Source organism: Nicotiana attenuata, chromosome 5 (genome assembly GCF_001879085.1).
Source record: "Nicotiana attenuata strain UT chromosome 5, NIATTr2, whole genome shotgun sequence".
In the NCBI taxonomy this organism is placed as follows: domain Eukaryota; kingdom Viridiplantae; phylum Streptophyta; class Magnoliopsida; order Solanales; family Solanaceae; genus Nicotiana; species Nicotiana attenuata.
Genome location: NC_031993.1, coordinates 3,743,110 through 3,753,494, shown reverse-complemented (window position 1 = coordinate 3,753,494; position 10,385 = coordinate 3,743,110). Strand labels below are relative to the sequence as shown.

At 39.9% G+C, this 10,385-nt stretch overlaps 1 pseudogene; it reads left to right on the top strand.

Moving 5' to 3' along the window:
* LOC109225912 lies at positions 2,491-10,128 on the top strand (annotated as a pseudogene).

Here is a 10,385-nt window from a genome sequence, read left to right as displayed (position 1 = left end):
CAAAACGAACGAAACCGCGAAAAAGGGCCAGTTGGGCGCCACAGGCAGCCTCTGGCGCCACCTGTGGTGCCGAAAACAGTGTGCACAAATAATGGGGCGCCGTGGAGGGCGCCTAGCACCGGGCTGGGCGCCGGTGACGTGAAATGTATCCTATTTCGCCTGGGACAAGGTTATTTCGGCCCTAGACCTACCCAACACGTATAAAAGCAAGACTAAACCTATTTTTGAAAGGGGGAGACGCCACTTTGGAGTAAAAACACACACGGGATCGTGAGGAAGCGGAGAATTCTCAGTTTTCTTCATCTTTTTCTAGTATTTTCAATTGATTCAACAATTAACTTGTTGCTCCCAAACGCACACACAAGTATACGTGGTCGACAAGTAATATAATGATAAGTTGAGTGTCGAACCCACAAAGACTTGTGTAAACTACTCACTAAATCACTAAAATTGTTATTCAATCTAGCTAAAAGCAAAGTCCAATAATATGATTATACTATACTACGATTCTAAATAATAACTAAATTATCAAGTAACGAATTGATTGTTGTGTATTCAGTAGAGACAAGTATTCCAGGGTTGTGATCGATTCATCATTCGTATTGTGTTCTAATTAACTCTCCCTTTCATATAATTCACTCATGGTTGCTAATTAATCAATAAATGCTCTCATAGCCTTCTCCCGAAGTACTACTCACCTATTCTAAGTAGATTAACTCCTATATTCCTATGAAATCAATCTATTAAGAACGCATTAAGATTACGATATTTAATTAAGCACAGTGACTAGGTATATTCCTATCCTAACCACAAATCCGCTCCCCCTAAGGGTTAAGATCATGCTCTCTTCAATTCTTCTCTAATCTAAACACGGCTTTTCCAAACATAGCATAGATAGTAAATAGAACCTAACTGCTGGCCAGACAATTAAGCAATTAAACACAGAATTGAAGAAACAACCATATATTGGTGAATTATAATCAAGGTCAAGCTAATATCAAATAACAATATTCATGGCTAAATCACAACCCCAGAACAATGGGTGTTTAGCCACTCATAATGTAATCAAACAATTGCATTTGGCGCCGTTGCCGGGGACTTGAATATAAACTACTTCCTAGTTTTTGCTTTAATTGTTTATTTCGTCTAGTTTAACTTACTTGATTGTTGCTCTAATCTCAGAAACTTTGATTGAATGCGTAGGGTCAGAAGCCAGGACAGACTCAACGGCTTTGACCCCGAACCTGAGAAAACATTTCACAGGAGGTTGAGGGAAGCAAGGGACACAAATAATATTCAAGCACTCATTCAATTTCCTGTGAACATGGCAGAGGAGCAACACATGGCTGTTCAGGAGGTGGCGATGCCCAGTATTGCTAATGTTACCTCCAGCATAGTGAAGCCCAGAATCACTGGGCACTTTGAGCTGAAACAGAGCATGATCCAGCTACTTCATGCAAACGGGCAGTTTATGGGTCTTCCGCACGAGGATCCACAACAGCATATTCTGAACTTCTTGGAGATTAGTGACACTTATATCACTAACGGGGTCACTCCAGATTATGTGAGGCTCACACTTTTTCCATTCTCTCTGTTGGGTGAAGCTAAGCGATGGCTAAAGGCAGAACCAGCTAATTCCATTACATCATGGAATGATTTGGCAAGAAAATTTCTGGCAAGGTTCTTTCCATCAGGCAAAACTGCAAAGATCAGAAGTGAGATAGTTGCCTTCAAACAGAAAGCAGGAGAATCTTTATACTCAGCTTGGGAAAGGTTCAAGGGGCTACTCAGAGACTGTCCTCATCAAAATCAGACGAATGAAGTGTTAACACTTTCATAGAAGGGCTCCATCCCCAAACAAAAATTGTAGTAGATGCTGCAGCTGGAGGACAAGTATTGGAGAAAAGCTTTGATGAAATTTATGCATTATTGAACAAACTCTCCAAAAGCAATCCGGATTGGCAAGGAGAGATGGGTAGAAACATGGTACAAAAATCACCAGGGGTTCTCGAATTAGATGTTGTCTCAGCATTGTCAGCACAGGTCTCTACGCTGACCAACCAAGTCAATCAGATGACAATGATCATTAACAAGCAACAAACCCAGCCAGTGCAACAAGTTCAAATATTTTGTGAAGTATGTGGAGAGGGTCACATGAGCAATCTATGCCCAACAAATCCAGAGTCTGTATATTTTGTGGGTAATGCAAATCGAGGACAAACAAATCAGTATGGGGACACTTATAACCTCAACTGGAGGAATCACCCAAACTTCTCCTGGGGTGGAAATCAAGGCAATCAGAATCAATACCGGCCTCAAGCACCTCAATAACAATCCAGACCACCTCAGGATGAACAACAAGCTAGCCTTGAGGAGATGATGAAGAAATTGATGGCCGACCAGTAAGCCCTCAATCAGAAATTAATAGCAAATCAGCAAGCCTTCAATCAGAAATTAATAGCAGATCAACAAACTTTCAATCAGAAAATAATGGCTGATCAGCAGGCTCAAGCCACAGCACTGAGAAATTTGGAGCACCACGTGGGCCAACTTGCCAGAGCCAAAAATACCAGACCAGCAGGGGCTCTTCCTAGTGATACTGATCCCAATCCTAAAGCTCACGTCAATGCGGTTACCTTGAGAAATGGAAGAGCATTAGAAGAAGTTCCAATGAAAAAGAAGGATACAGCTCATCCTGAAGGAGAATTAGTTCCCAAGCCAGTTGAGGGGAATGAGAAAGATGATAAAGGACCTGAGTCAGTAATTGAGACTAGTCCACCACCTCCGTTTCCACAAAGACTGCAGAAGCAAAAAGATGATGCTAAGTACAAGAAATTCCTAGATATTTTGAGCCAAGTGAGTGTGAATTTGCCTTTGGTGGAAATTTTGCAGGAAGTGCCTAAGTATGCAAGGTATCTCAGAGATATTGTGGTAAACAAACAAAGACATGCAGAGTTCGAAACAGTTGCACTTACTGAAGAGTGCAGTGCCAGAGTTCAGAGTAAACTTCCTCCTAAGTTGAAGGATCCTGGGAGTTTCACAATTCCTTTGTCTCTTGGAAAACAAGAAGTTGGTAGAGCCCGGGGCTAGTATAAATTTGATGCCATCCTCTTTGTTCAAGCAACTCGGATTGGGGGTGCTTAGACCTACTACAATCACTTTATAGCTAGCAGATAGGTCACTAGTCATGCTCGAAGGAATTATTGAGGATGTGTTAGTTCGAGTGGGAAAGTTTATTCTTCCTGCTGATTTTATTGTTCTTGATTATGAGGCAGATGAGGAAGTGCCCATTATTTTGGGGCGACCATTCTTGGCTACTGGTGGAGCAATTATTGATGTGAGGGCAGGGAAGTTAAAAATGAGAGTTGACGATGAGGAGGTCACTTTTAATGTGTACAAGGCACTTAAGCTCCCTAAGCATTATGAGGACTTGTGCATGATTACTGTGGTAGAATCGAAGGGGATAGAGCAGAGTCTTTATGTGAATTGTAGTGATCCAGATGGGACAACTGAATTAGAGGAGGTAGTGTTCAGCTGAGCGTGTAAAGATGATTGAGAAAAGAGCCAGAGATGAAAGAGGAGACCTTCCGAGAGTGTGCAAAAAGGCTAGACTTTATGGGAGAAAGAAGAAGAGAAAGCGCCCAGCCTGAGCAGAGTAGCAGAGTCGTGCCACAACTATAAATAAGGCGCTTGTTGGGAGGCAACCCAACAGGTATATCTTTTAGCTATTGATTAATTTTTTTTTAGTGTCAAGTTTTGTGTTGTTTTTGTTTTGCAGAGTAGGGGAAGTCTGAGTACCCAAAGTTGAAGCTGGGGAGCATGTTTGAGCTTAAGTGTGGGGTCGTCCCGACCCTTAATATTGAAGATCATGTCCGAGCTAGGCCCGAGAGGGTCTCAGGGAGTATTTCTCACCCTTGTTTTAATATTTCTCTATGATCATGCATCGAGGACTATGCATAATATAAGTGTGGGGTGGGAAAACTACTTTCTGAAGTGTAATTGTATAAAACTATTTTTTTTAGTTTTTCTTTTAGAACTCGTAGTAGAAATAGTCAAGGTAAAAAAAACAAAAATTGAAAAAAAATGTGAAAAAGTTCAGACTTTTCCCGACGATGGATCTTTTGGACAATTTTCTTGAGGGATAAAAGTCCGATTTAAAAATACCAAAAAGATTTTTTTAGGATAATAAGGTAGTATCCCTTGGTTTTTCTTTGGGCGCCGGTTCTTTTCCAAGGGTGTAGCTCAAACCGGGTACTTTATTTTTATTTTTATTTTAGGAGTAGTTTAGGAAGAAACTGAGTCGCTCCGAGATACTTATTGACATGGTTGATGCTGGCACATTAGGCTATGACATACATTCTGTTTTTCCGTGTATTTGGTTTGAATTGTGAAGCCTAAGTAAAGTAAATAACCTATTTTGTGACGCCTTTTCTCAGTTGTTTGACTCGTATGCCACATAGTGCAATATTGCTTAAATTTCTCAATTATGTGTGCTTGCTTGACTTGAGAGTTGAACAAAACCGTCTTGATTGAGTCATTTGCATCGTGTGTGTGAGGATTTGTGATTTTCTATGTCATCCTGTGTAGTCTAGAACTTGCCCCGTGTGTTAATTGAAGCGAAATTGTAAGTGTGCTAATCTAGGAGATGACGTAGGCATTTTCTTGCTTGATCATGGATGTGCTTGTCACATAAAAATAAAATTTTCCGTTGCTAGCCCCTTTGAGCCTATAGACCTTTCTTTTGGCACCCACATTACAAGCCATACCCGTATTTTGTTCTTAATTTGATATTGATTGAACCTTTACCTCCTAAGTCACTTAGGCGCTAAAAGAAGTAAGGTGAGATATTGGGGAGTAGTTTTCGAGTGGAACCATGGAAGGGCCGTTAGTTCACTAAAGTTGAAATCAAAGGTCACTAGCCAATGAACTTTATTGTATGGAGTGTGTGAAGAAAAAAAAGAGAGAAAGAAAAATTGAAAGAAAAAAAATGATAGTGAAAGTATGTAGAAAACACCTCCAATTCTTAATAATTTGTGCTAGTGGGAGTATAGAAGTACTTGAATGAAAAGAGGGCTATGTTGTGTATGGCAAGTGATTTGGTTGAGAAGAATATGTGCTTGAATTGTGAATGTAGTATATTAAAGTGCTTAGGAGGGAGCCACTATTTCTAATTGTATCATACTCGTCCCTTAGCCTACATTATAACCTAAAAGTCCTAATTGATCCTAGATTTGGCTAGCTTAAATTAGTAGAGATATACAGTACGGGCAAGCTTATGGTACGACCACGGGATGCATATGAACTCTTTGTGAGAGTGAGCGAATTTTGTTCAAATTGTCAGATGTCCTTAATCTATATTCAAAAGTATGTTTGAATGTGTGGACTATCTATATTCACTCTTTTGTTTGTTGGTAAGAGCACATGATCTCATGAATGAATGTTGTAAACTTTCTTGTTGGGTAAGTACATGAGTTGAGGGTGCTTAGTGGTTGCAAGTCGGCTTTTGAGGTTGGGTGGTGACAAATAGGTTGTTAGAATTGATTGAAGTGAAATATTATACTTGGGCATGCTTAGACGGGAAGAATGTGAATTTTTGTGTGTTCATGCTTGTGTGCCGGTATTGATCATAGTCTAGGGTATAGTGTGTGGGTAAAAGTTAAAGTACTCCTCTATAATTGATACTTGTACGTAGTTGGGGGGGGGGGGGGTTATTAGATAGTCCCATTGCTCGAGGACGAGCAATGTTTAAGTGTGGGGTGTTGATAATAGGCTATAATTACGTATTTTAGTCGATTATTACACTCAAATTTACTGCACTTTGATTGAGTTTGAGCTTTAATCGCTAGTGTCTTGCACTAACTGTGTGTTTTATGCCTTGTAGGAGTGATTCCGAGCTATATAGATGTTATGGAATGAATTCAAGTGATTTGGAGCTTTTCTGAGTAAAAGCTCAAGAAATTAAGCCGGAATCGTGTCTGGGGGTCAACGGATGATAGTTAGAGCGAACGAAGAATCGAGTAGGCATATTGCGCACTGTCTAGTAAAATGGATATAACTTTTTGTTCAGAACTCCATTTGGTCCCCACAATATATGGTTGGAAAGTTAACTCAAAGAGTTACAACTTTCATATTTTACGTTTTTTTAAATTCCAAACAAAACGGTGCGAAACACGCAAGCTTTGAGCCAAAACGAACGAAACCGGGAAAAAGGGCCTGTTGCGGGCCACAGGCAGCGCCTGGCGCCACCTGTGGCGCCGAAAACAGTGTGCACAAATAATGGGGCGCCGTGGAGGGCGCCTGGCGTCGGGCTGGGCGCCGGTGACGTGAAATGTGTCCTATTTCGCCCGGGACAAGGTTATTTCGGCCCTAGACCTACCCAACACGTATAAAAGCAAGACTAAACCTATTTTTGAAAGGGGGAGACGCCACTTTGGAGTAAAAACACACATGGGATCGTGAGGAAGCGGAGAATTCTCAGTTTTCTTCATCTTTTTCTAGTATTTTCAATTGATTCAACAATTATGCAATTGTTTGATTACATTATGAGTGGCTAAACACCCATTGTTCTGGGGTTGTGATTTAGCCATGAATATTGTTGTTTGATATTAGCTTGACCTTGCTTATAATTCACCAATATATGGTTGTTTCTTCAATTCTGTGTTTAATTGCTTAATTGTCTAGCCAGCAGTTAGGTTCTATTTACTATCTATGCTATGCTTGGGAAAGCCGTGTTTAGATTAGAGAAGAATTGAAGAGAGCATGATCTTAACCCTTAGGGGGAGCGGATTTGTGGTTAGGATAGGAATATACCTAGTCACCGTGCTTAACTAAATATCGTAATCTTAATGCTTTCTTAATAGATTGATTTCATAGGAATATAGGAGTTAATCTATTGAGAATAGGTGAGTAGTACTTCGGGAGAAAGCTATGAGAGCATTTATCGATTAATTAGCAACCATGAGTGAATTATATGAAAGGGAGAGTTAATTAGAACACAATACGAATGGTGAATCGATCACAACCCTGGAATACTTGTCTCTACTGAATACACAACAATCAATTCGTTACTTGATAATTTAGTTATTATTTAGAANCTACATTACAACCTAAAAGTCCTAATTGATTCTAGATTTGGCTAGCTTAAATTAGTAGAGATATAAACTACGGGCAAGCTTATGGTACGACCACGGGATGCATATGAATTCTTTGTGAGAGTGAGTGAATTTTGTTCAATTGTGTGATGTCCTTAAATTATATTCAAAATTACATTTGAATGTGTGGACCAATTTATACTCATTCTTCCATTTGTTGGTGAGGGCACATGATCTCATGAATGATTGGTAATGTTGTAAACTTTCTTGTTGGGTAAGTGCATGAATTGAGGGTGCTTAGTGGTTGCAAGTCGATTGTTGAGGTTGGGCAGTGACAAATAGGTTGTTGGAATTTATTGAATTGAAATATTTTACTTGGGTATGCTTAAACGGGAAGAATGTGAAATTTTGTGTGTTGATGCTTGTGTGCCGATATTGATTATAGTCAAGGGTATAGTGTGTGGTTAAAAGTGAAAGTACTCCTCTATAATTGATACTTGTACGTAGTTGGGGGGTTTATGAGATTGTCCAATTGCTCGAGGACGAGCAACGTTTAAGTGTGGGGTGTTGATGATAGGTGATAATAGGTAAAAGACTATAATTAGACCCTAAAGAACCACATTTGTGTATAGCTTTTGCGGTAAAAAGTGATAACAAAATGCTCTGATTAGTGCTTTTCATGCTTTGCAGGCTATATCCAATAAAAGAAGTTTGTGAAATACTTTTGGGATCAATTACGGAGAAAAGGAGGCCAATCATACAATATCCACAAAGTGCACCAAGCGAAGGGACAAAACCAGAACTGAAGGCCACTATGGCCGCTGTCCGGGCATAACCGCGGTAGGACCGCGGCAGAATACTGCTGCAGATTCTGAAGGCCACTCTGGCCGCGGTCCTGGCGTAACCGCGATAGGACCGCGCAGGACGCGTAAACTCCAGGGACCAAAGTGCAAAACACGAGATTTTAAGCCCTAAACCCTATATTAAACGGAGGAAGTCGGCCAAGAAAAGGGGAGGACGCCACTTTGGAGTAAAAACACACACGGGATCGTGAGGAAGCGGAGAATTCTCAGTTTTCTTCATCTTTTTCAAGTATTTTCAATTGATTCAACAATCATGCAATTGTTTGATTATATCATGAGTGGCTAAACACCCATTGTTCTAGGGTTGTGATTTAGCCATGAATATTGTTGTTTGATATTAGCTTGACCTTGATTATAATTCACCAATATATGGTTGTTTCTTCAATTCTGTGTTTAATTGCTTAATTGTCTGGCCAACAGTTAGGTTCTATTTACTATCTATGCTATGCTTGGGAAAGCCATGTTTAGATTAGAGAAGAATTGAAGAGAGCATGATCTTAACCCTTAGGGGGAGCGGATTTGTGGTTAGGATAGGAATATACCTAGTCACCGTGCTTAACTAAATATCGTAATCTTAATGCGTTCTTAATAGATTGATTTCATAGGAATATAGGAGTTAATCTATTGAGAATAGGTGAGTAGTACTTCGGGAGAAAGCTATGAGAGCATTTATCGATTAATTAGCAACCATGAGTGAATTATATGAAAGGGAGAGTTAATTAGAACACAATACGAATGGTGAATCGATCACAACCCTGGAATACTTGTCTCTACTGAATACACAACAATCAATTCGTTACTTGATAATTTAGTTATTATTTAGAATCATAGTATAGTATAATCATATTATTGGACTTTGCTTTTAGCTAGATTGAATAACAATTTTAGTGATTTAGTGAGTAGTTTACACAAGTCTCTGTGGGTTCGACACTCAAATTATCATTATATTACTTGTCGACCACGTATACTTGCGTGTGCATTTGGGAGCAACACCGACCAAGATGGTTACGTCTATATTTCTTGCAACGATGCTGGTGTTGATTTTGTACATGCCACTGCCACTAACATTTTCATACGCGACGTCAGTGGCTCCATTGATGTTCCTGAGCATGTCAAAGAGTTCTTCCCTTTTGAGTTTTGACCGCACTGTTAGCTATCAAGGGCATTTTAGGCCTCTTGTTGCTGTCCAAGTAACGGAATTAGCTGACGGCGTTTTCATTGGCTGCGCCGTCAACCACTCCGTCACTGATGGAACCTCATTTTAGAATTTTTTAAATACCTTTGCTGAGGTAAGTAGAGGTGTGAAGAGGATTACCAGGCAGCCGAATTTCACCCGTAATTCAATTTTGAACTCAAATGCAGTACTAAAACTTCCAGCTAATGGACCCACAGTCAATTTTGACGTGGACGCTCCACTGAGGGGGAGGATATTCAGTTTCAGCAGGGAATCAATTCAAAGACTCAAAGCAAAAACGAACAATCAGAAATGGAATTTTGATGAAGAAATTAACATTGTTGAATTAATGGCCAAACAGAGCAACGATCCCTTGATACAATTGTCGCGAACAGAAAAGGCGGCTGTAAATTCAACGGCTGAGATTTCATCATTTCAATCGCTTTGCGCATTGCTATGGCGTGCAGTGACACGTGCGAGAAAGTTCCCATCTTCTAAAATGACAACATTCCGAATGGCTGTAAATTGCCGTCACCGTCTCCAACCAAAACTCGATCCGTTATATTTCGGTAACGCAATTCAGAGCATTCCAACATACACGTCAGCTGGAGACGTTTTGTCTCACGATCTGCGTTGGTGTGCGGAACAATTGAACAAAAACGTGAAGGTACACGATAATGTTATGGTGAGGAAGTTCGTAGAGGATTGGGAGAAGGATCCCCGGTGTTTTCCGTTAGGGAATTCCGACGGAGCTATGCTAACAATGGGGAGTTCGCCGAGATTTCCAATGTACGACAATGATTTCGGGTGGGGCAGACCCGTTGCTATTCGAAGCGGGCGGGCTAACAAGTTTGACGGGAATATATCGGCGTTTCCAGGGAGACAAGGAGGAGGAAGCGTAGAATTAGAGGTGGTTTTGTCACCGAAAACAATGGACGGCCTTGAGTTGGACACAGAGTTCATGCAATATGTTTCTGGGTATTGACCGTTGTAATTCTTGTGTTTTCTTCTCTGTTTGGGTTGTTTGATTAATTTTAATTTTATTTAATATGTTTCATTATTTAAATGAAATTGTCAATTCATCACTTTATAATAATTGCTTTAATTCATCACTTTGTATAAGAAAGCACGTGGATTGTGGTGAAAGTAATATTTACTCCATTTCAATTCATGGTGTTTGATTGATACAGAATGAAAGAATTAAAGCTTTTTTTAAAAAAAAAATAGTCTAAGCAGACTATAAAAATTTATGTACTT